This window comes from Cetorhinus maximus, chromosome 1, assembly GCF_964194155.1.
Source record: "Cetorhinus maximus chromosome 1, sCetMax3.hap1.1, whole genome shotgun sequence".
NCBI classification, from domain to species: Eukaryota; Metazoa; Chordata; class Chondrichthyes; order Lamniformes; family Cetorhinidae; genus Cetorhinus; species Cetorhinus maximus.
In genome coordinates, this window is record NC_135879.1 from 831,944 (window position 1) to 854,600 (window position 22,657).

The window sequence follows — 22,657 nt, forward strand, 5'->3', positions numbered from 1 at the left end:
AATGGATCTTTCTCCTGCCCTTCAGCCTCCGACAGCAATGAAGCTTTTTTTAGGTGATCTCCAACTGTTTCTTCAAATTAGGTATACTCTGCTCAGGGCTGGCTGTAGGTTCTGTATAGCTGCCAAGTTTGCTGATGACACAAAGATGGGTAGGAAAGTAAGTTATGAAGAAGACATAAGATGGATATAGGTAGGTTAAGTGAGTGGGCAGAAATTTGGAAAATGGAATATAATGTGAGAAAATGTGAACTTATCCACTTTGGCACGGAAGAATAGAAAAGCAGCATATTATTTAAATGGAGAGTTCTGAGGTACAGAGGGATCTGGGTGTCCTGGTACATGAATCAGAAAAGGTTGGTATGCAGATACAGCAAGTGATTAGGAAGATAATTTTATTTTATTTGTTCAGGGGATCTGGGTGTTGCTGCCTAGAGCAGCATTTATTGCCCATCCCTAATTGCCCTTGTTCAGAGGGCATTTAAGAATTGACCACATTGCTGTGGGTCTGGAGTCATATGTAGGCCAGAGTAAGGACGGCAGATTTCCTAAAGGACATTAGTGAACCAGATGGGTTTTTACAACAATCAGCAATGGTTTCATGGTCATCATTAGACTTTTAATTCCAGATTTTTTTTTAAATTTCACCAACTGCCATGGTGGGATTTGAACCCAGGTCCCCAAAGCATTACCCTGAATCTCTGGATTACTAGTCTAGTGACAATACCACTATGCACCACATCGAGAGTACTGTATACACTTTTGGTCTCCTTATTTAGGAAAGGATATAAATGCATTAGAAGCAGTTCAGAGAAGGTTCACTCAATTGATACCTGCGATAGGGGCGGTTATCGTAAGAAGAAAGGTTGGACCTGTGTCCATTGGAGTTTAGAAAAATGAAAGGTGACCTTATTGACACACATAAGATCCTGACAGGACTCGAAAGGGTGGATACTGAGAGGACGTTTCTCCTTATGGGGAGATTAGAACTAGGGGGCATGCATTAAAAATAAAGGATCTCCCGTTTAAGACGGAGATGAGGAGAATTTATTTCTCTCAGAGGGTTGTGAATCTTTGGAACTCTCTTCCCCAGAGAACAGTGGAGGCTGGGTCATCGAACATTTTTACGGCAGAGGTAGATAAATTCTCGACTAATAAGGGAGTCAAAGGGTGTCAAGGACAGGTGGGAATGTGGATATGAGGCTACAATCAGATCAGCCATGATGTTATTAAATAGCAGAGCAGACCCGAAGGGGCTGAATGGCCTACTTCTGCTCCTGATTCATATGTTCGTATTCTCTGAGATTCTTCACCAGCTTCATCGGTTCTGGGTCCATGCATTAACTGCCACCATGTTGTAAGGGTTTGTTCTGTGTCACACAAAGAGGTCTGGAGGCTTCTGTGGTTGAACATTAAGCGTTTATTATCAACTCATAACAATATGCATCTCCAGGGTATAGCCCTAGCTAAGTACTATCTCTGCGTTGGCTTCTGATAGACTCTACTGCACTCAGTCCACTGTCACAGGACTCTCTACACCATACTGTGGGTGCTAGTGTTTCCCCAGCCCCATGTTAACCCTTGCTATGCCGACCACCCTTATAATACAATGGTAACTTTCAATAAGTCAGATCAGTACAAAGTTTGTACCGCAAGCAGTATTCCAAAACTTATCTGAAGACTAATCTATAAATGGAATATGGCAGTACTGTCAATGTCTTATGAGCTTTATTTGTCTTGTGTGAAAGTCATCTGATTTATTAGGTCATTCACACTGCTCTCAGACCTGCAATGCGCTGCCACTTGTCAAGTACCTTATGCTGCTGCTGTGCTGACACTTTTGAGTTAAAGCAAAGTATTTCCTAGTACACTTCAACAGCCAATTCAGCAATGCAATGTCCAAATTGAGCCAAGCTGTGAGGCTGTTACATTTGGTAGCCCCTATAATTCCAGTTTGTTGTCTAGCTTGAATCATGTTCTATACTTTAGAGGGTTCTGGCACATTCTCTCATGATATAAATTAACAGTCTGTTAATGGAACACTGCACGAATAGAAACTTGTTCTATATGTTCACATTATCAGACCAGCGCAGCAAGGACTGGGTCGCTGGACTAGTAATCCAGAGACCCAGGTTAATGCTCTGGGGACCCAGGTTCAAATCCCACCACAGCAGATGGTGGAATTTGAATTCAATAAAAATCTGGAATTAAAAGTCCAATGATGACTATGAAACCATTGTCGATTGTTGTTGTAAAAACCTGTCAGGTTCACTAATGTCCTTTAGAGAACGAAATCTGTCGTCCTTACCTGGGCTGGCCTACACCTGACTCCAGACCCACAGCAATGTGGTTAACTCTTAAATGCCCTCTAAAATGGACTAGCAAGCCACTCAGTTGTAACAAAGTCACAAAAAATGAATGAAACCGGACGGACGACCCGGCATTGACCTAGGCACCGGAAACAACAACAGCAATCACAGCCCTATCAACCCTGCCAAGTCCTCCTTACTAACATCTGGGGGCTAGTGCCAAAATTGGGAGAGCTGTCTCACAGACTAGTCAAGCAACAGCCTGATATAGTCATCCTCACGGAATCGTACCTTACAGATAATGTCCTAGATACCACCATCCCATCATCATCCCTGGGTATGTCCTGTCCCACCGGCAGGACAGGCCTAGCAGAGGTGGCAGGAAAATGGTATACAGTCGGGAAGGAGTTGCCCTGGGAGTCCTCAACATCATCTCTGGACCCCATGAAGTCTCATGACATCAGGTCAAACATGGGCAAGGAAACCTCCTGCTGATTACCATGTACTGCATTCCCTCAGCTGATGAATCAGTGCTCCTCCATGTTGAACACCACTTGGAGGAAGCACTGAGGGTGGCAAGGGCACAGAATGTACTCTGGGTGGGGGACTTCAATGTCCATCACCAAGGGAGGCTCGGTATCACCACTACTGACTGAGCTGGTCAAGTCCTAAAGGACATAGCTGCTAGACTGGATCTGCGGCAGGTGGTGAGGGAACCAACAAGGGGGAAAAACATATTTAACCTCATCCTCACCAACCTGCCGGCCGCAGAAGCATCTGTCCCTGACAGTATTGGTAGGACTGACCACCGCACAGTCATTGTGGAGACAAAGTCCAAACTTCACATTGAGGATACCCTCCATCGTGTTGTGTGGCACGACCAGCGTGCTAAATGTGATAGATTTCAAACAGATCTAGTAATTCAAGACTGGGCATCCATGAGGCGCTGTGGGCCATCAGCAGCAGCAGAATTGTACTCAACCACAATCTGTAACCTCATGGCCTGGCATATCCCCCACTCTACCAATACCATCAAGCCAGGGGATCAACCCTGGTTCAATGAAGAGTGCAGGAGGGCATGTCAGGAGCAGCACCAGGCATACCCAAAAATAAGATGTCAACCTGGTGAAACTATAACACAGGACTACTTGCATGCCAAACAGCATAAGCAGCAAGTGATAGACAGGGCTAAGCAATCCCACAACCAATGATCTGATCTAAGATCTGCAGTCCTGCCATATCCAGTCGTGAATGGTGGTGGATGATTAAACAACTCAATGGAGGAGGAGGCTCCACGAATATCCCCATCCTCAATGATGGGGGAGCCCAGCACATCAGTGCAAAAGATAAGGCTGAAGCATTTGCTACAATCTTCAGCCAGAAGTGCTGAGTGGATGATCCATCTCGGCCTCCTCCAGAGATCCCCAGCATCACAGAAGCCAGTCTTCAGCCAATTCCATTCACTCCACATGATATCAAGAAACAGCTGAAGGCACTGGATACTGCAAAAGCTATGAGCCCTGACAATATTCCAGTACTGAGGACTTGTGCTCCAGAACTTGCTGCGCCCCTAGCCAAGCTGTCCCAGTACAGCTAAAACACTGGCATCTACCCGGCTATGTGGAAAATTGCTCAGGTATGTCCTGTACACAAAAAGCAGGACAAATCCAACCCAGCCAATTACAGCCCCAACAGTCTACTCTTGATCATCAGTAAAGTAATGGAAGGGGTCATCAACAGTGCTATCAAGCAGCACTTGCTTAGCAATAACCTGCTCACTGATGGCCAGTTTGGGTTCTGCCAGGGCCACTCAGCTCCTGACCTCATTACAGCCTTGGTTCAAACATGGACAAAAGAGCTGAACTCCCAAGGTGAGGTGAGAGTTATTGTCCTTGACATCAAGGCTGCATTTGCCCGAGTGTGGCATCAAGGAGCCCTAGCAAAGCTGGAGTCAATGGGAATCAGGGGGAAAACTCTCCGCTGGTTGTAGTCATACCTAGCACAAAGGTTGTGGTTGTTAGCGGTTAGTCATCTCAGCTCCAGGACATCACTGCAGGAGTTCCTCAGGGTAGTGTCCTCAGCCCAACCATCTTCAGCTGCTTCATCAATGACCTTCCTTCCATCGTAAGGCCAGAAGTGGAGATGTTCACTGATGATTGCACAATGTTCAGCACCATTCACGACTCCTCAGATAGTGAAGCAGTCCATGTCCAAGTGCTGCAGGACCTGGGCAATATCCAGGCTTGGGCTGACAAGTGGCAAGTAACATTCATGCCACACAAGTGCCAGGTAATGACCATCTTCAATAAGAGAGAATCCAACCATCACCCCTTGATATTCAATGGCATTTCCATCACTGAATCCCCCACTATCAAATATCCTGTGGGTTACCATTGACCAGAAACTGAACTGGACTAGCCATATAAATGCTGTGGCTACAAGAGCAGGTCAGAGGCTAGGAATCATGCAATGAGTAACTCACCTCCTGACTCCCCAAAGCCTGTCCATCATCTACAAGACACAAGTCAGGAGTGTAATGGAAATGCCCCACTTGCCTGGATGAGTGCAGCTCCCACAACACTCAAGAAGTTTGACACTGTCCAGGACAAAGCAGCCCTCTTGACTGGCACCACATCCACAAACACTCATTCCCTCCACCACTGACACACAGTAGCCACAGTGTGTACTATCTACAAGATGCACTGCATGAATTCGCCAAGTCTCCTTCAACAGCACCTTTCAAACCCACAACCACTACTATCTAGAAGGACAAGGACAGCAGATAGATGGGAACACCACCACCTGGAAGTTCCCCTCCAAGTCACTCAACATCCTGACTTGGAAATATATTGCCATTCCTTCACTGTCGCTGGATCAAAATTCTGGAACTCCCTCCTTAATAGCACTGTGGGTGTACCTACATCACATGGACTGTAGCAGTTTAAGAAGGCAGCTCAGCAGCGCCTTCTCAAGGGCAACTTAGGAATGGGCAATAAATGCTGGCCCAGCCAGCGAAGCCCACATCCCATGAAATAATTTTTTAAAAAGTCCTGCCTTTAAAAGTTATAGTTAAACATCTGTAACTTGTGTCGTTAAATTTCATACCTTCCTCAAATATTTTTATTTCATAAATATAAATGAAAGCAAGCAAGCACAATGCTCTTCTTGGATGAGGAGAATCTAAGTTGTAACTTTACAGCACCTTCCTTACAGCAATGTGACTGAACCTACATCAGATGGACTGCAGCAGTTGAAGAACATAAGAATATAAGAAATAGGAACAGGAGTGGGCCATTCAGCCCTTCACGCCCACTCCACCATTCAATGAGATAAAAGCTGATCTTCTACTTCAACACCATTTTCCCGTATTATCCCCGTATCCCTTGATATTTTTAATATGTACAAATCTATCAATCTCAGCCTTGAACATAGTAAATGACTGAGCCTCCACAGCGCTCTAGGGTAGAGAATTCCAAAGGTTCACCGCCTTCTAAATGAAGAAATTCCTCCTCGTCTAATCCCAAATGGCCTGCCCCTTATTCTGAGATTGTGTCACCTGGTTATAGACCCCCCCACCCCGCCTTCCCAGCCACGGGATATATCCTTCCTGCATCTACCCTGTTGAGCCCTGTAAAAAAATTTTATGTTTGAATGAGATCACCTCTCATTCTTCTAAACTCACCACCACCTTCTCAAGGGCAATTAGGGATGGGCAACAAATACTGGCCTTGCCAGCAACACTCATATCCCATGAAAGGAGGGAGAGAAGAGAGAAGGGCAAGAGTACACGGGGAACTAAGGACCTGTTAGTCTGACATCAGTAGTAGGGAAATGTTAAGAGTCTACTATAAAGGATGTGATAATTAAACACTTAGAAAATAATGGTAGAATTGGGCAGAGTCAACATGGATTTATGAAAGAGAAATCATGTTTGGCAAACCTGTTAAGAGTTTTTTGAGGATGTTACTAGCAGAATAGATAAAGAAGAACGTGCGAATGTTGTATCTTTGGATTTTCAGAAGGCTTTCAATTAGGTTCCACACAAGAGGTTAGTAAGCAAAATTAAAGCTCGTGGGATTGGGGGTAATCACTGGCATGGATTGAGGATTGGTTAAGGGCACTCAGTGCCTGAGAGGGACATAGGAGCAGGAGTAGACCATTTGGCCTCTGACTGGCCGGCAGCTCACAGCATGTGGAACTTCTGCTTCGGGGTCCTTGATCCCAGAATAAGCCCACCACTGGCCTGTTAATTGCCTGGGTGGCACTTAATTCAGCAGGCCTTGCCTAAAACAGGTGACAGTGTGCCCTCGCCAACGCTCTAACCGGTGGGTAAGAGCCCCATTTGCTCCATTGAATCCAGTGTTTCATTTACTGGTATCTGTGTAGTCTAATAGGTATTTGCTATATGACTGACAAAGGTAAACTTTCCCTCATCCTTCTCAACCTGTCTGCAGCCTTTGACACTGGTGACCACACCACCCTCTTCAAATCCTCTCCATTGTCATCCAGCTGGGTGGGTCTGCTCTCACCTGTTCTGTTCTTAACCATCTAATTGTAGCCAGAGAGTCAATTGCAATGGCTTAATTTCCTGCCCCCGCACTCAGGTGTATCCCAAGGATCTATCTTTGGTCCCCTCCTCCAACCCCACAACCCTACAAGATATCTGTGCTCCTCTAATGCTGTCCTCTTGTGCATCCCAATTTTAATCCCTCCACCATTGGTGACCGTGCCTAGTTGCCTACACTTCAAGCTCTGCAATTCCTTCTCTACAACTCTCACCCTCGCTCTCCTCCTTTAAAGTACTCTTTAAAGTCCACCTGCCTTTGCTGTTGTCATATGGGTGACTTCAATCTGCATATAGACTGGGTAAACCTAATGAGCACTAATGCTGTGGAGGACGAGTTTCTGGGGTGTGTTCGGGATGGTTTTCTAGAGCAGTATGTTGAGGAACCAACTAGAGAACAGGCTATTTTAGATCTAGTATTATAACGAGAAAGGGCTAATTAATAACCTTGTTGTAAAAGAGCCTTTAATAATGAGTGACCATAATATGGTAGAATTTTACATTGTGTTTGAAAGTGAGGTAGTTCAATCTGAAGCCAGAGTGTTAAATTTGAACAAAAGAAATTATGAAGGTATGAGGGGCAAATTATCTGAGTTGGATTGGGAAAATACATTACAAGGTATGACAGTATCTAGGCAATGGATAGTCTTTAAAGAATTTTTACATGGTTTACAGCAATTATACATTCCTTCAAGGCACAATTACCCAAAAAGAAAAGTCAGTCAACCCTGGCTAACAAAGGAAGTTAAGGACTGTATAAGGTTCAAGGAAAAGGCCTATAAAGTTGCCAGAAATAGTAATAAACCTGAGGATTGGGGGCATTTTAGAATGTAGCAAAGGAGGACCAAGAAACTGTTAAAGAATGGGAGAATAGAATATGAATGTAAGCTAGCAGAAAACATAAAGGCCAGGATCTTCGGCCCCACTGTGGCAAGTCTCCCCCCAGCTGATGCGGCAAACCATTTAAATCTCCACTCAGTTCGGCAGGACCATAATATCCCACTGGCCGGGAGGGGCCATAAAATTCTGGCCAAAAACGGACTGTAAAAGCTTCTATAGGTGTGTAAAAAGGAAGCATTTTGCTAAGACAAATGTGGCTCCATTACAGGCAGAGCCAGGAGAATTCATAATGGGGAATAGAGAAATGGCAGAGAAGCTAAATGATTACTTTGTGTCTGTTTTCACTGAGGAAGATACCGGAAATCTCCAAGATTTAAGAATAAGGAGTTGAAGGAAATTAGTATAAGAAAGAAGGTTGTTTTGGAGAAATTAATAGGACTGAAACTTGATAAGTCCCCAGGACCGGATATTCTGCATCCCAGAGTGTTGAAAGAGGTTGCTTTGGAGATAGTGGATGCATTGGTGATCATTTTCCAAAATTCAATAGATTCTGGAATGGTTCCTGAAGATTGGAAGGCAGCAAATGTCACCCCACTATTTAAGAAGGGAGGGAGAGAGAAAACAGGGAACTACAGGCCTCTTAGCCTTACATCAGTAGTAGGGAAAATGCTGGAATCTATTCTGAAGGATGTGATAAATGGACATTTGGATAATAATGATCTGATTGGGCATTGTCAACATGGATTTATAATGGGAGATCATGTCTGATGAACCTGTTGGAGTTTTTTGAGGATCTTACTAACAGAATTGATAAAGGGGAGTTGGTGGACCTCGTGTACTTGGATTTTCAGAAGGCTTTTGATAAAGTCCCCCACAGGAAGTTGGTTAGAAAAATTAAAGCACATGGGATAGGAGGTAATATACTGACATGGATTAAGGATTGGTTAACAGGCAGAAAACAGAGAGTAGGAATAAATGGGGTATTCTCATGTTGACAGCCTGTGACTAGTGGGGTACCACAAGGATCAGTACTTGAGCATCAGCTAATGACAATATATATCAATGATTTGGATATAGGGGCCAAATGTTAATATTTCCAAGTTTGTGGATGACAGAAAGCTAGGTGGGAATGTGTGTTGTGAGGAAGAATGGTGTAGTAATTATGGTTTTATTTAGTGTGTAATGTAGCTTTAAGAATAATACGTGTTAAGGATGTCACATGATTTGTAGTAACCAATAGGAGAGTAGCATGGCCTACCTCAGCAGTCAGTGTAGAGATAGAGTTGGAGTTGAAAGCACACGTTTAGTTGCTGCTGAGTATATTGTAAATAAACTTAAAGTTTCCACCCAAGAAGTGTCTGCAGATCAACTCTATCATTAATAGTACAATTCGGCCACCCTACAACAAACTGGCGACAAGAATAAAACAAGATTGAGCACTTGAAATCAAGTTAAAAAGAGGTTGTAAGGTTGTAAGTAGCAAGCTCTGTTAGAATTGTCGAAGTTATCCTCTCTCAAAATGCCACAATTTGAGAGAATTGATCCTTTTGAACCAGCCACGGATGATTGGTCTCAATACATAGAACGCCTCACGTTCTTTTCTCAGCAAGTGAGATTACAGGTGGAGAGAAGAGGCAAGCAATCCTCTTGAGTACTTGTGGGAGCAAAACCTATGGATTGATTCGAAGTTTGATGGCACCCAGTGCCCCAAATTCAAAGAATTTCGATGAATTGGTGGACCTCATGAAGGGTCATTTTCAACCCAAGCCCTCACAGGTCACGATGCAGAGGCTCAGGTTTAATTCGCAAAATAGAGCCCCGGGTGAGACAATTACATGTTACATGGCAAATATGAAGCAGCTAACGGAACATTGTGAGTTCGGTACAACTCTGAATGACATGCTCAGAGATTGTTTAGTGTGTAGTGTGAAAGAGGATACTATTCAGAAAAGGTTATTGTCCGAAGTGAATCTGTGTTTGAAGCACTAGAGATAGCGCTGGCCATGGAAAGCGCAGTAAGAGATTCAAAAGCAATACAGGGGGCACAAAATGGCGCCATCCTCCACATCGGGCAGAAACCTCAGCTGAAAGGGGCGGGAAAAAGCGAGACTCTGTCGAGAAGCGGGAAACAGCCCCTGCTAGCCGGAGAATAAAGAAAAATAACTTAGCGAAATTGAAAAATAATTTTAATAGAGGTGGAAACAATCAGTCTTTCAGCGATTGACACTTTAAAAAAATCGAATGCAACTATGGTCATAGAATGGACATATGATGAGGCTGTGCAAGGAAAGATTCAAGCAGGCTTGTAAACAAAAGAAGAAGCCCAATAAAATCTACAATGTTGAAGAGCCTAAAACAACAAATTCTGACATTTACTCATTGTTTAATCTAAAAGTTGGAAAGATAGAACCAATATGCGTCACAGTGAAAGTAAATGGCTAACTTGTTAGAATGGAGTAGACACAGGAGCTTCCACTACAGTAATTGGGGAACATACCTTCAGACATTTGAATAATGGTGAACATCAATTAAGTTTAGAAGAAACAGCTGCCAAGCTCAAAGCATATACAGGTGAAGACATTCAAGTAAAAGGCATAAGAAGAGTAACTACCCATTATGGAAGCCAATCAGCAAAGCTATCCTTGATGGCGATATCAGCAAAGCTATCCTTGATGGCGATATCAGCAAAGCTATCCTTGATGGCGATATCAGCAAAGCTATCCTTGATGGCGATATCAGCAAAGCTATCCTTGATGGCGATATCAGCAAAGCTATCCTTGATGGCGATATCAGCAAAGCTATCCTTGATGGCGATATCAGCAAAGCTATCCTTGATGGCGATATCAGCAAAGCTATCCTTGATGGCGATATCAGCAAAGCTATCCTTGATGGCGATATCAGCAAAGCTATCCTTGATGGCGATATCAGCAAAGCTATCCTTGATGGCGATATCAGCAAAGCTATCCTTGATGGCGATATCAGCAAAGCTATCCTTGATGGCGATATCAGCAAAGCTATCCTTGATGGTGATATCAGCAAAGCTATCCTTGATGGCGATATCAGCAAAGCTACCCTTGATGGTGATATCAGCAAAGCTATCCTTGATGGTGATATCAGCAAAGCTGTCCTTGATGGTGATATCAGCAAAGCTACCCTTGATGGTGATATCAGCAAAGCTATCCTTGATGGTGATATCAGCAAAGCTGTCCTTGATGGTGATATCAGCAAAGCTATCCTTGATGGTGATATCAGCAAAGCTATCCTTGATGGTGATATCAGCAAAGCTACCCTTGATGGTGATATCAGCAAAGCTATCCTTGATGGTGATATCAGCAAAGCTATCCTTGATGGTGATATCAGCAAAGCTATCCTTGATGATGATATCAGCAAAGCTATCCTTGATGGTGGTAGTAGGTGAAGGGCCAAGCCTCCTGGGTGAATTTGGTTAAAGGAGATTAAGTTAGAATGGGCAGAAATTTTCCAGTTGAGATCAAGTGGGCTTCCAGTCAGGCACTACAATTAAGAAACTACGTCAGAGTTTTGCCCTTCATGGACTACCAGAAGTAGCCGTTTCCGATAACGACGCAGCATTTACGAGCGCTGAGTTTCAGCGGTTTATCAGCCTCAATGGTATCATTCATTTGAAAACTACACCGTACCCACCCTCCCTCAAATGGACTGGCTGAAAGGCCGGTTCAAATATTCAAGGCAGGCATGCAAAAGCTAACTAGTGATTCCTTGGCAACCAAGCTAGCACGCTTTCTTTTTCATTACAGGACTGCCCCTCATACAGATGCCACACCTGCCGAGTTATTGTTGAAACACCATCTCAGGACGAGATTGAGCTTAACAATGTCGAAATTTAGAGGGGAAGGTGGAATGGAGTCAGGAAAGCCAGAAAACTAGACACGACTGGCATAGTCGCAAGAGGAAATTTACCGTGGGAGAGCTGGTATACATGAAAAATTTCAGGGGAGGACCAAAGTGGTTACCGGGTAAAATAAGTGCGGTGACTGGACCTCTATCTTACCGCATGGAGGTAGAAGGCCGGATCATCCATAAACATATGGACCATGTAAGGAAGAGAGAGACAAATTACCAAGATTTGGTTCCACCAGTGACCTTGACCAGGTCTGCGTTTCCTGTTGAGGATACACAATCCAGGGCTGACATGTCTGTTGTTCCTGTAAGAGTTGAGGATACAGAACTGCAGCACCTGATGTTCAGGCAACTCCAGAAAAGGAGGTTCCTGGCCAAGAATCTAAAGCTGTGGAGCTGCGACATTCCACACATACCAGGAAACCATCTGAAAGACTGAACTTGTAAATTCCTTACCCAGTGTAAGTATTATGTTGTCTTGAAAAATATGTATTTGTAAATGTAATATGTATAGCTGAGTTAAAGGAGGAGGAATGTAGAAATTATGGTTTTATTTAGTATGTAATGTACCTTTAAGAATAATACTTGTTAAGGAAGAGTGATTTTACCTGTCTGCTATCACACTTAGTACAAATCTGGCATGATTCCACCCTTAGTGAGTGGGCAAGAACATGGCAGATGGAATATAATGTGGAAAACTGTGAGGTTATCCGCTTTGGTAGGAGAAACAGATGAGCAGAGTATTTCTTAAATGGCAAGAGATTAGAAAGTGTAAATGTACAAAGGGACCTGGGTGTCCTTGTCCATAAGTCACTGAAGGCTAACATGCAGGTGCAGCAAGTAATTAGAAAGGCTAATGGAATGTTAGCTTTTATCGCAAGAGGACTTGAGTACAGGAGTAGTGAAGTCTTGCTTCAATTGTATAGAACTTTTGTTAGGCCATATCCAGAGTGCAGATTTGGTCCCCTTAACTTGGGAAGGATATTATTGCCATAGAGGGAGTGCAACAAAGGTTCACCAGACGTGTTCCAGGGATGGTGGGACTGTCTTATGAAGAGAGATTGGAGAAATCGGGCCTGCATTCTCTACTGTCTTTAAGAATGAGAGGTGATCTCATTGAAACCTACAAAATACTTAAAGGGATAGGCAGGGTAGATGCAGGTAAGATGCTCCCCCTAGTTGGGGAGTCTAGGACCAGGGGACACAATCTCAAAATAAGGGCGAAGCCACTTAGGACAGAGATAAGGAGAATTCTTTTTACTCAGAGGATTGAGAATCTTTGAAATCCTCTACCCAGAGGCTGTGGAAGCTCAGACATTGAGTATGTTTAAAGCAGAAATTGACAGATTTCTAAATACCAATGACATAAAGGGATATGGGGATAGTGTGGAAAAAAGGTATTGAAGTGGATGATCAGCCATGATCATAATGAATAGCGGAGCAGGCTCGATGGGCTAAATGACCTACACCAGCTCCTATGTTCTTATGTTCCTATATGCCTTCAGTTCATCTACCGCTGGTATCTATTTACGTACCAGAACTGACAGAAAGCTGTTCAGCCTCGCTCACCTGAGATCCAACACAAAGGTGCACCAAGTCCTCATTAGAGAGTTGCTCTAAACTGACATTGTCGCTCTAGCATTCCAAACCGAGGAACATCTTCAGTGGCACATGACCAGAATCTCTCACACCTATAAAGAGTTTGGTTTGACCATCAGCATCAGGAAGACACATGTCATGGTCCAGTTCCTCAGGGTAGTGTCCTCGGTCCAACCATCTTCAGCTGCTTCATCAATGACCTTCCTTCAGAAGTGGGGATGTTTGCTGATGATTGCACAAGATTCAGCAGCATTTGCAACGACTCACATACTGAAGCAGTCTATGTCCAAATGCAGCAAAACCGGAACAATATCCAGCCTGGGGCTGACAAGTGGCAAGTAACATTAGCATCACACAAGTGCCAGGCAATGACCATCTCCAACAAGAGAGAATCTAACTATCGCACCTTGACATTCAATAGCATTACCATCGCTGAATCCCCCACTATCAACATCCTGGGGGTTACCATTGGCCAGAATCTGAACTGGACTAGCCATATAAATACTGTGGCTACAAGAGCAGGTCAGAGGCTGGGAATCCTGTGGCGAGTAACTCACCTCCTGACTCCCCAAAGCCTGTCCACAATCTACAAGGCACAGGTCAGGAGTGTGATGGAATACTCCCCACTTGCCTGGATGAGTGCAGCTCTCAAAACACTCAAGGAACTTGACACCGTCCAGGACAAAGTAGCCCGCTTGATTGACACCCCATCCACAAACATTCACTCCCTCCACCACCAATGCACAGTAGCAGCAGTGTGCACCATCTACAAGATGCGCTGCAGAAACTCACCAAGGCTCCTTAGGCAGCACCTTCCAAACCCATGACTGCTGCCATCTAGAAGGACAAGGGCAGCAGATAGATGGAAACATCACCACCTGGAAGTTCCCCTCCAAGTTACACACCATCCTGACTTGGAAATATATCGCCATTCCTTCACTGTCGCTGGGTCAAAATCCTGGAACTCCCTTCCTAACAGCACTGTGGGTGTACCTACACCACAGGGACTGCAGGGTTCAAGAAGGCAGCTCACCACCACCTTCTCAAGGGCAACAAGGGATGGGAAATAATTAGTCAGCGAAGCCCACATCCCGTGAATGGATAAAAAAAGGATGTTACCATACCACCATCTATCAGCATTGACAATGTGGCGCTGGAGGTGTTGATAGCTTCACGTATCTAGGCTCCACAATCACCAGCAATCTGTCACTCAATGCTGAAATCAACACATACATCACAAAAGCTGCAGATGTTATGTCCAAGCTGATTGAGAGAGTGTGGGACAACAGCAACCTGAATGAGAACACCAAACTGTGAGTCTACCAAGCCTGTATCCTCAGTGTACTCCTCTACAATGCTGAAACCTGGACAATATATGCCAGGTAGGAGAAAAGGCTGAACAGTTTCCACCTTCGCTGTCTCAGACATATCCTCAGCATCTCTTGGCAGGACAAGGTCATCAACTCAGAGGGCAGGATTTTACAGCCCCTCCTACTGGTGGGATCTTCTGTTCCCACCAAAGTAATGGAGTGTTGAATGGCTCACCGCATTTTATGGCCCTGTCACCTCCATGACTGGGCCATAAAATTCCACCCAGAGGTTCTGGAGCATTCTAATTCCATCAGCATACACTCATTGGTAAACCAACGATGTCTGCTAGCTTGGCCACGTTCATCATTTACCCAAAGACCTTCTGTATGGTGAACTGATGACATGGTCACAACCACCTGGGCATTCATACCTCTGCTACAAGGACACCTGCAAGCGAGATAGGATGATGGTGGACATTGACACTGACAACTGGGAGACAATCGCTGATGACCGTGACCTCTGGAGACTGATTTATTTGGAAGGGCATTGGAAGAAGTGAGCAGAAACAGGAGGCTCAGCTGGTTGAGAAGAAGGACACAGAGGCCAACGATTCTTGCACCTTCTCAACCCATTGTCCTCCTCTGCAACAAATGCCTGAGTCACACCAGGCAATGCTTAACACAGAGTTGACCACCATGGCACAAACCATCATCTTACAAGATGGAAGGCTGCCTCAAGGTCTACCTCGTTGACCAAGTTTTTGGTCATCTAACCTAATATCTCTCTATGTGGCTAGGAGCCATACTTTCTTTTATAATGCACCTGTGAAGCAGCTGGAGATGTTTTATTTTGTTAAAGGTGCTGTGCAGCAGAACTGGTATGTGCTATGTGTAGTATAACTGGTTCATGCTATGTTACATTTTACCAACATCAGGATGGTTTCTCAGTTTACATATACTATAAAAGGCTGATGCAGAAGCAGATGGTTTGACCAGTAGGAGCACGTAACATAAGAGAGACTTGTGAACTGAAGGAAATCACAGCACCTGCAGGGAAAAATTTTCTGTTTCCTTTGTTAGGAGAGTCTTAAACATAACAGAAAGATTTTATACTTGCTATTTCTAGTGAATTGATAAAAGCATTGATTGGCCAGTAATGCCACTCAGAGGTCAACCTCCATGTGTCCCCCTGAGGGGGTGGTATAGTGGTATTGTCACTGGACTGGTATTCCAGAAACTCAGGGTAATGCTCTGGGGACCTGGGTTCAAATCCCATCACAGCAGGTGGTGAAATTTTAATTCAATAAAAATCTGGAATTAATAGTCTGATGATGATCATGAAACCATTACCGATTGTTATAAAAACCCATCTGGTTTACTAATGTCCCTTAGGGAAGGAAATCTGGCCTCTAGGCCCACAGTAATGTGGTTGACTCCTAAGTGCCCTCTAGACAAGGGCAATAAATGCTGACCTAGCCAGTGACGCCAGCATCCAGTGAATAAAAAAAAATATTAGTCACTTTTAGGAAAACAGCAGGATATTTTCAGTGTGTAACATTCATCTGTCTTCAGCACAATTCAGGTTACTTCTGAGCAGTAATCTTAAATTTAAATACAAGCAATCTATTTCCTCAATTGAATTCCAGAATTTTCCAGCTGTTTGCTTTGTTCACCTCTAAACTTGATCACACCCATAACCCCAAACCCAGCACTAATAGCCCCCACAACCCTAAGCCTACCCAAAACCCACGCTCTAATTTCAACCCCCACCCCACCCTAAACCCTAATACCATACCAAGCCAAACCCCAGCCCTAAACCCACTCTGATCCCACCCACAACCTCACCTCAAAATGTCTCCTAACAGCACCAACACCAAACCCGCGATCCCAGCCCCAAACCCAAACCCATGCCCACCCCGAACTCCACCCCTGATCAAAACCCCAACCCCACCTCCCATGCCCATGCCAACCCCACCTCAGATCCCAGCCCCAACAAAAACCCCAACCCTGACCTCAGTCCCAGTTGCAAACTTAGCTTCAGTCACAACATCCACATTAAATTTAATCTCAGGTTCAGCAGTGGCAGGCACATTATCACATACAAATAACATGAATGAGAGAATATATAAAGACATATATTAATGCATACATTGAAAATAATTCCCAATTTATTGCAAGATACTTCTTTGCTACAATAATGTTTTAAAACCTAAAATGCCGGATATTACAAAGTTTTTTGATTCAGACTGAGAGATCATGCTCTGAAATAGGACACTATCTGACACATGTCCCAAGAGTTCTGTCCCTGAGCTGGGATATATGTCCCTTAGACCAGAAGCCTTGCCCTTTAACCAAATAATCTGGTACTTAAACCAGGAGAACCCCTTCCCCACCCACCCCCTCCCCACCACTGCAAACAAGAAACTTGTCTCTTAAACAAAGAGATGAAACTCTGAAATGCAACATTTGCAGCTCCTTCTGGCAAGAACAGATACACTGGCAGGGGTTTAAGAACAAGCAGAGATCCAAGGCTGATCTTCGTATCTAATAAATTAAGAATTAAGTCAAATCAATACAATCACATCCAAAATCTGCTTGTGCAGGAATGTAGATCACTCAAAGTGCAGATCAATTCCTGTGATCCATGGGAATGAGAGTATGTCACAATGAGAGAGGATTGTGAGTGAGAGAAGATTCTCTCTCCCTGGAGTGTGTGAGAATGAGAGGATTCTCTGTCCCTGGAGTGTGTGAGAATGAGAGAGGATTCTCTCTCCCTGGAGTGTGAGTGAGAGAGGATTCTCTCTCCCTGGAGTGTGAGTGAAAGAGGATTCTCTTTCCCTGCAATGTGTGAGTGAGAGATGATTGTCTCTCCATGGAGTGTGAGTCAGAGAAGATTCTCTCTCCCTGGAGTGTGAGAATGAGAGATGATTGTCTCTCCTTGGAGTGTGAGTCAGAGAAGATTCTCTCTCCCTGGAGTGTGTGAAAATGAGAGAAGATTCTCTCTCCCTGGAGTGTGTGAGAATGAGAGAGGATTCTCTCTCCCTGGAGTGTGTGAGAATGAGAGAGGATTCTCTCTCCCTGGAGTGTGAGAATGAAAGAGGATTCTCTCTCCCTGGGGTGTGAGAATGAGAGAGGATTCTCTCTCCCTGGAGTGTGTGACAATGAGAGAGGATTCTCTCTCCCTGGAGTGTGAATGAGAGAAGATTCTCTCTCCCTGGAGTGTGTGAGAATGAGAGAAGATTCTCTCTCCCTGGAGTGCGAGAGTGAGAGAGGATTCTCTCTCCCTGGAGAGTGTGAGAATGAGACAGGATTCTCTCTCCCTGGAGTGTGTGAGAGTGAGAGAAGATTCTCTCTCCCTGGAGTGTGAGAGTGAGAGATTCTCTCTCCCTGAAGTGTGAGAGTGAGAGAGGATTCTCTCTCCCTGGAGTGTGTGAGAATGAGAGAGGATTCTCGCTCCCTGGAGTGTGAGAGTGAGAGAAGATTCTCTCTCCCTGGAGTGTGAGAGTGAGAGAGGATTATCTCTCCCTGGAGTGTGTGAGAATGAGAGAGGATTCTCGCTCCCTGGAGTGTGTGAGAATGAGAGAGGATTCTCGCTCCCTGGAGTGTGAGAGTGAGAGAAGATTCTCTCTCCCTGAAGTGTGAGAGTGAGAGAGGATTCTCTCTCCCTGGAGTGTGTGAGAATGAGAGAGGATTCTCGCTCCCTGGAGTGTGAGAGTGAGAGAAGATTCTCTCTCCCTGAAGTGTGAGAGTGAGAGAGGATTCTCTCTCCCTGGAGTGTGAGTGAGAGAGGATTCTATCTCCCTGGAGTGTGAGTGAGACAGGATTCTCTCTCCCTGGAGAGTGTGAGAATGAGAGAGGATTCTCGCTCCCTGGAGTGTGAGAATGAGAGAGGATTCTCTCTCCCTGGAGTGTGTGTGTGAGAGAAGACTCTCTCTCCCTGGAGTGTGAATGAGAGAGGATTCTCTCTCCCTGGAGTGTGAGTGAGACAGGATTCTCTCTCCCTGGAGAGTGTGAGAATGAGAGAGGATTCTCTCTCCCTGGAGTGTGAGAGTGAGAGAGGATTCTCTCTCCCTGGAGTGTGAGAATGAGAGAGGATTCTCTCTCCCTGGAGTGTGAGTGAGAGAGGATGCTCTCTCCCTGGAGTGTGAGTGAGAGAAGATTCTCTCTCCCTGGAGTGTGAGTGAGAGAAGATTCTCTCTCCCTGGAGTGAGTGTGAGAGAGGATTCTCTCTCCCTGGAGTGTGAGTGAGAGAGGATTCTCTCTCCCTGGAGTGAGTGTGAGAGAGGATTCTCTCTCCCTGGAGTGTGTGAGAGAGGATTCTCTCTCCCTGGAGTGTGAGTGAGAGAGGATTCTCTCTCCCTGGAGTGAGTGTGAGAGAGGATTCTCTCTCCCTGGAGTGAGTGTGAGAGAGGATTCTCTCTCCCTGGAGTGTGTGTGAGAGAGGATTCTCGCTCCCTGGAGTGTGAGAGTGAGAGAGGATTCTCTCTCCCTGGTGTGTGTGTGAGAGAGGATTCTCTCTCCCTGGAGTGTGTGAGAATGAGAGAGGATGCTCTCTCCCTGGAGTGTGAGAGTGAGAGAGGATTCTCTCTCCCTGGAGTGTGTGAGAATGAGAGAGGATGCTCTCTCCCTGGAGTGTGAGAGTGAGAGAGGATGCTCTCTCCCTGGAGTGTGAGTGAGAGAAGATTCTCTCTCCCTGGAGTGTGATAGTGAGAGAGGATTCTCTCTCCCTGAAGTGTGAGAGTGAGAGAGGATTCTCTCTCCCTGGAGTGTGAGAGTGAGAGAAGATTCTCGCTCCCTGGAGTGTGATAGTGAGAGAGGATTCTCTCTCCCTGAAGTGTGAGAGTGAGAGAGGATTCTCTCTCCCTGGAGTGTGAGAGTGAGAGAAGATTCTCGCTCCCTGGAGTGTGATAGTGAGAGAGGATTCTCTCTCCCTGGAGTGTGAGAATGAGAGAGGATTCTCTCTCCCTGGAGTGTGAGAGTGAGAGGACACTCGGTCGCTTTTGCAGTATTGGGGACTTACCCTGAGTGTTGTGTGGTGTGTGAAAGTGGGATAGTATTGTGGTCACTCTGTTGTATATTAACTGATTCTCCCATCAGATGATCCACTTACTGCTGCCTATCATTATCTCCGCCTCTGCGTTTTTGTGTATTCCTCCTACAATATCATTTCACCGGGGGTGCTGGGAATGAGAGGAGGACTGGGGCGTTTTCCGCATGCTGCCAGTTTTCTTTGCTGAGTTTTTAAGAGTTGCGACTCTACCTTTCATTCCCTGCGCCTTACTCCGCATCCTTGCTTCCTCGCAGTTCAGGCAGCACCGTGTCTGCCCTCTTCCCTTTCACCCATCTGCAGTATTCAGTTAAAATCGCTGTTTACTTGTTCTCCTTCTGTAGAACATTTCTATCGCGTTTGCTAATTTGCCATTTGCGGGATTCGGATGATTGCAGGGGTTACCCGAAGTAGCCCACTCCGTGCCATTCGTGTACTGGGATACCACATGGGTTTAAACACAAAAATGTGGATTAACTATCTACAGGGAACATATCTAGATGTATTTCTGTTATGAAGGCAGCCTGCGAAGAAGTGATTTAGTATCTAGTAATTTCGGGTTACGAGTTCCCGATCAATGTGACTGCAAGGGCACACGGAATGCATCCTCCAATAAGCGCCCCTGTTGTGAGTACAGTAGTGTTGCTTGTAGCTGATCATTTGACTCTACGCCCTTTGCAGGAGCATTTACAGGACTCGGGGGGGAATGAATAACGGTGCTGACTTTCAATAAAACTCAAGGTCGCAGTGGGTCCCATTAAAAAGCGCGGGTTCTAAGTCTGCGCTGCTTCTTGGTCAGTTTAGAGAGATCAAAACACGAGCCATTCGCCTTGGCTCTGGATTTCCTGCTGACACAGCGAACAACTCTTTCAATTCACAATCCTTGCAGGAGGTCCCTGCTCCCACTCTTCTATCCCTATTGTGCCAAACGGGAACTGCCTGTTTCATGTTTTTATATTAAAGCCATTTCCACATAAGAATCTGTACACGGTTCCCGTTAATCGGGGTTGTTTCCAAAAGGCCGGCAATACTACAGGTAAAAAGTGACGGTGTATGAAGGGGGCTTGTTGGTAAGCGTAGCCCATGCTGAGCAGCTGGCTGGACAGTATTGGTGTACTAAAGGCTCTCAGTACTAAGAACATCGATACAAGTTCCTGCACTGGTTTGGGACTCATAAACCTACACAACCAGATCGCACAATGTCCTAACAACACTTTATTCAGAAACTCCCCCCATCACTCTAACCGCTGGCTGCCGATACTTTCTTTAATTATGGTCTAATTAAAATAAAACCACAAACACAATGGAACACAATCTGCAGCTCTTTACTGGAGCGATATTGCTGTACCTGCGCTAGGAATGCGGATGATGAGATATGAGTGAGTTCCTTACCCAGTTTTGCTGCTGGAATAAACGCTGAGTGAGTCAGTGCTGAAAAGAACAGCTCCCACTCCGGCTCCTGCTCCGTCTCCAGCACGTCCCCGGGCTCGGCAGCACTAACACATCTCTGCTCTGCACTCTCACTCTAAAAATAGCTCCCCTCCCTCCCTCCCTCCCTCCCCCCTGCGCCAATCCGCACATACACATGTCCGTACTCAGCAAACTCATCTCCCCCACTCAACATAAATTACTGCTTGCTGTGAATACAGAAGGCAGCTTTCTCCGCCACCCCATCTGCTCCCAGGGTCTGCCTCTCAGTCCATTAAACATCCAGATATCTTATTAAGAGACCAGGCACTTTCACAGATGCTTGAGAGAATGACAAGTTGTGAACTTTTTCTGATTCACAATTGTTCAGATATTGCACAAGAGACCAGCCTCCACACACCAGGCAATATTCACACATTCTGTACCGTGCATTCTGCTCTTTGAACACAGATCTTGCTCTGATTATTGTATCAAACACACTCGGAAAGTAATGAGTGCGATGAGATGAGAGAAGCGCAGCTTGTGGACAGAGCGCTGAGTGTGGGACCCGGGAGCTGGTCGGGACTGAGGGCAGTGGGGCCGAGAAGCCGGATCCAGGAGCCCCGCTCTGGAACAAGTTAAAGGCGCGGCGGGAATCGGATGCTCACCGCAAGAACTGGCTGTCAACAGCCAATGGAAATGGCAAATCCTGCGGGGAATAACTGGAAAGAGAAGTGTAAAGTGTAAGGAATTGGGAAGAGCTGTGGGGAGGCAATTGGGGGGGTTTAGGACGTGTCCAGTGGATAGGGTTATTGGAGATGCACGGGCACATTCTCAGCTAGAAACACGCTGTGAATTTCAACACGGGGGCTCCAACATTGCCTTTTAGACATAAAGGGACAATTAATGAAAACAGCTCCAACTTTATGACGGTGACATCGATCTTCCAAACCACCGCCCCCATTCATTTACAAACTGGATCTTCACATTCAACCCCCTGGTTAGAAACCCTGTCAAACACACCGTGTGCTCTTGGCTTTGGGCTGATTTCAATGCAGTTTGGGAGTCAATGGGTATAAAAAGCCCCAAGGGCCGTGAGGGACGTGAGACTGGATCACTGACACGGCCACTGCGGTTCTGTGCTCGGCCTTGGGTCGGCTCCAATTCAGCACATTCCTCAATAAACATGGGGCAAAACTCAAGCACTGAAAAATATCAAAGCTGCAAAATGCGCGGCTCTGCTTCTGGGCGGGCAGCTTAAAAAAGGCGGGGGGGGGGTGGGGGACAGCGCGGTCCCTATAAACGGCGCAGCAAGTCTTTCCCGTTTAAAATGTGTGAAGGAGTGAAGGGGAATGTGCTGCAGGGTTGGGGAAGGGGAGGGCGGCCTGGCGCTGTGGCCAGGAGGAGATGCTGAGTGTGGTGCTGAGGGGGCGAGGCAGGCGGGAGGATCCAGCCTCACTGACTCCTCTGACCTTGGAGAGAATTGCAGATTGGGGCGGAGGCACAGAGTCAGAATGAGGAGGAAGCAGAGGGACACAGGCTGCACCTGAGAAAGCCGGCTACAGGCTCTGCTCACCCTGACAGGCACGGGGGGGGACACTGGGCAGGGGGGGGACACTGGGCAGGGGGGGGACACTGCGCTGGGGGGGGACACTGGGCAGGGGGGGACACTGGGCTGGGGGGGGAGAGACACTGGGCAGGGGGG

The 22,657-nt window shown here is 45.8% G+C and overlaps 1 protein-coding gene across 1 annotated transcript in view; it reads right to left on the reverse strand.

The window, feature by feature from the left end:
- Positions 1-21,028, reverse strand: part of cplx1 (complexin 1) — a 214,669-nt gene extending 193,641 nt beyond the window's left edge. The window contains exon 1 of the mRNA XM_078541551.1: positions 20,938-21,028. The gene's annotated coding sequence lies outside the window, so the exon portion shown is untranslated. The remainder of the gene's footprint in view (positions 1-20,937) is intronic.
- Positions 21,029-22,657: the final 1,629 nt, after the last annotated feature.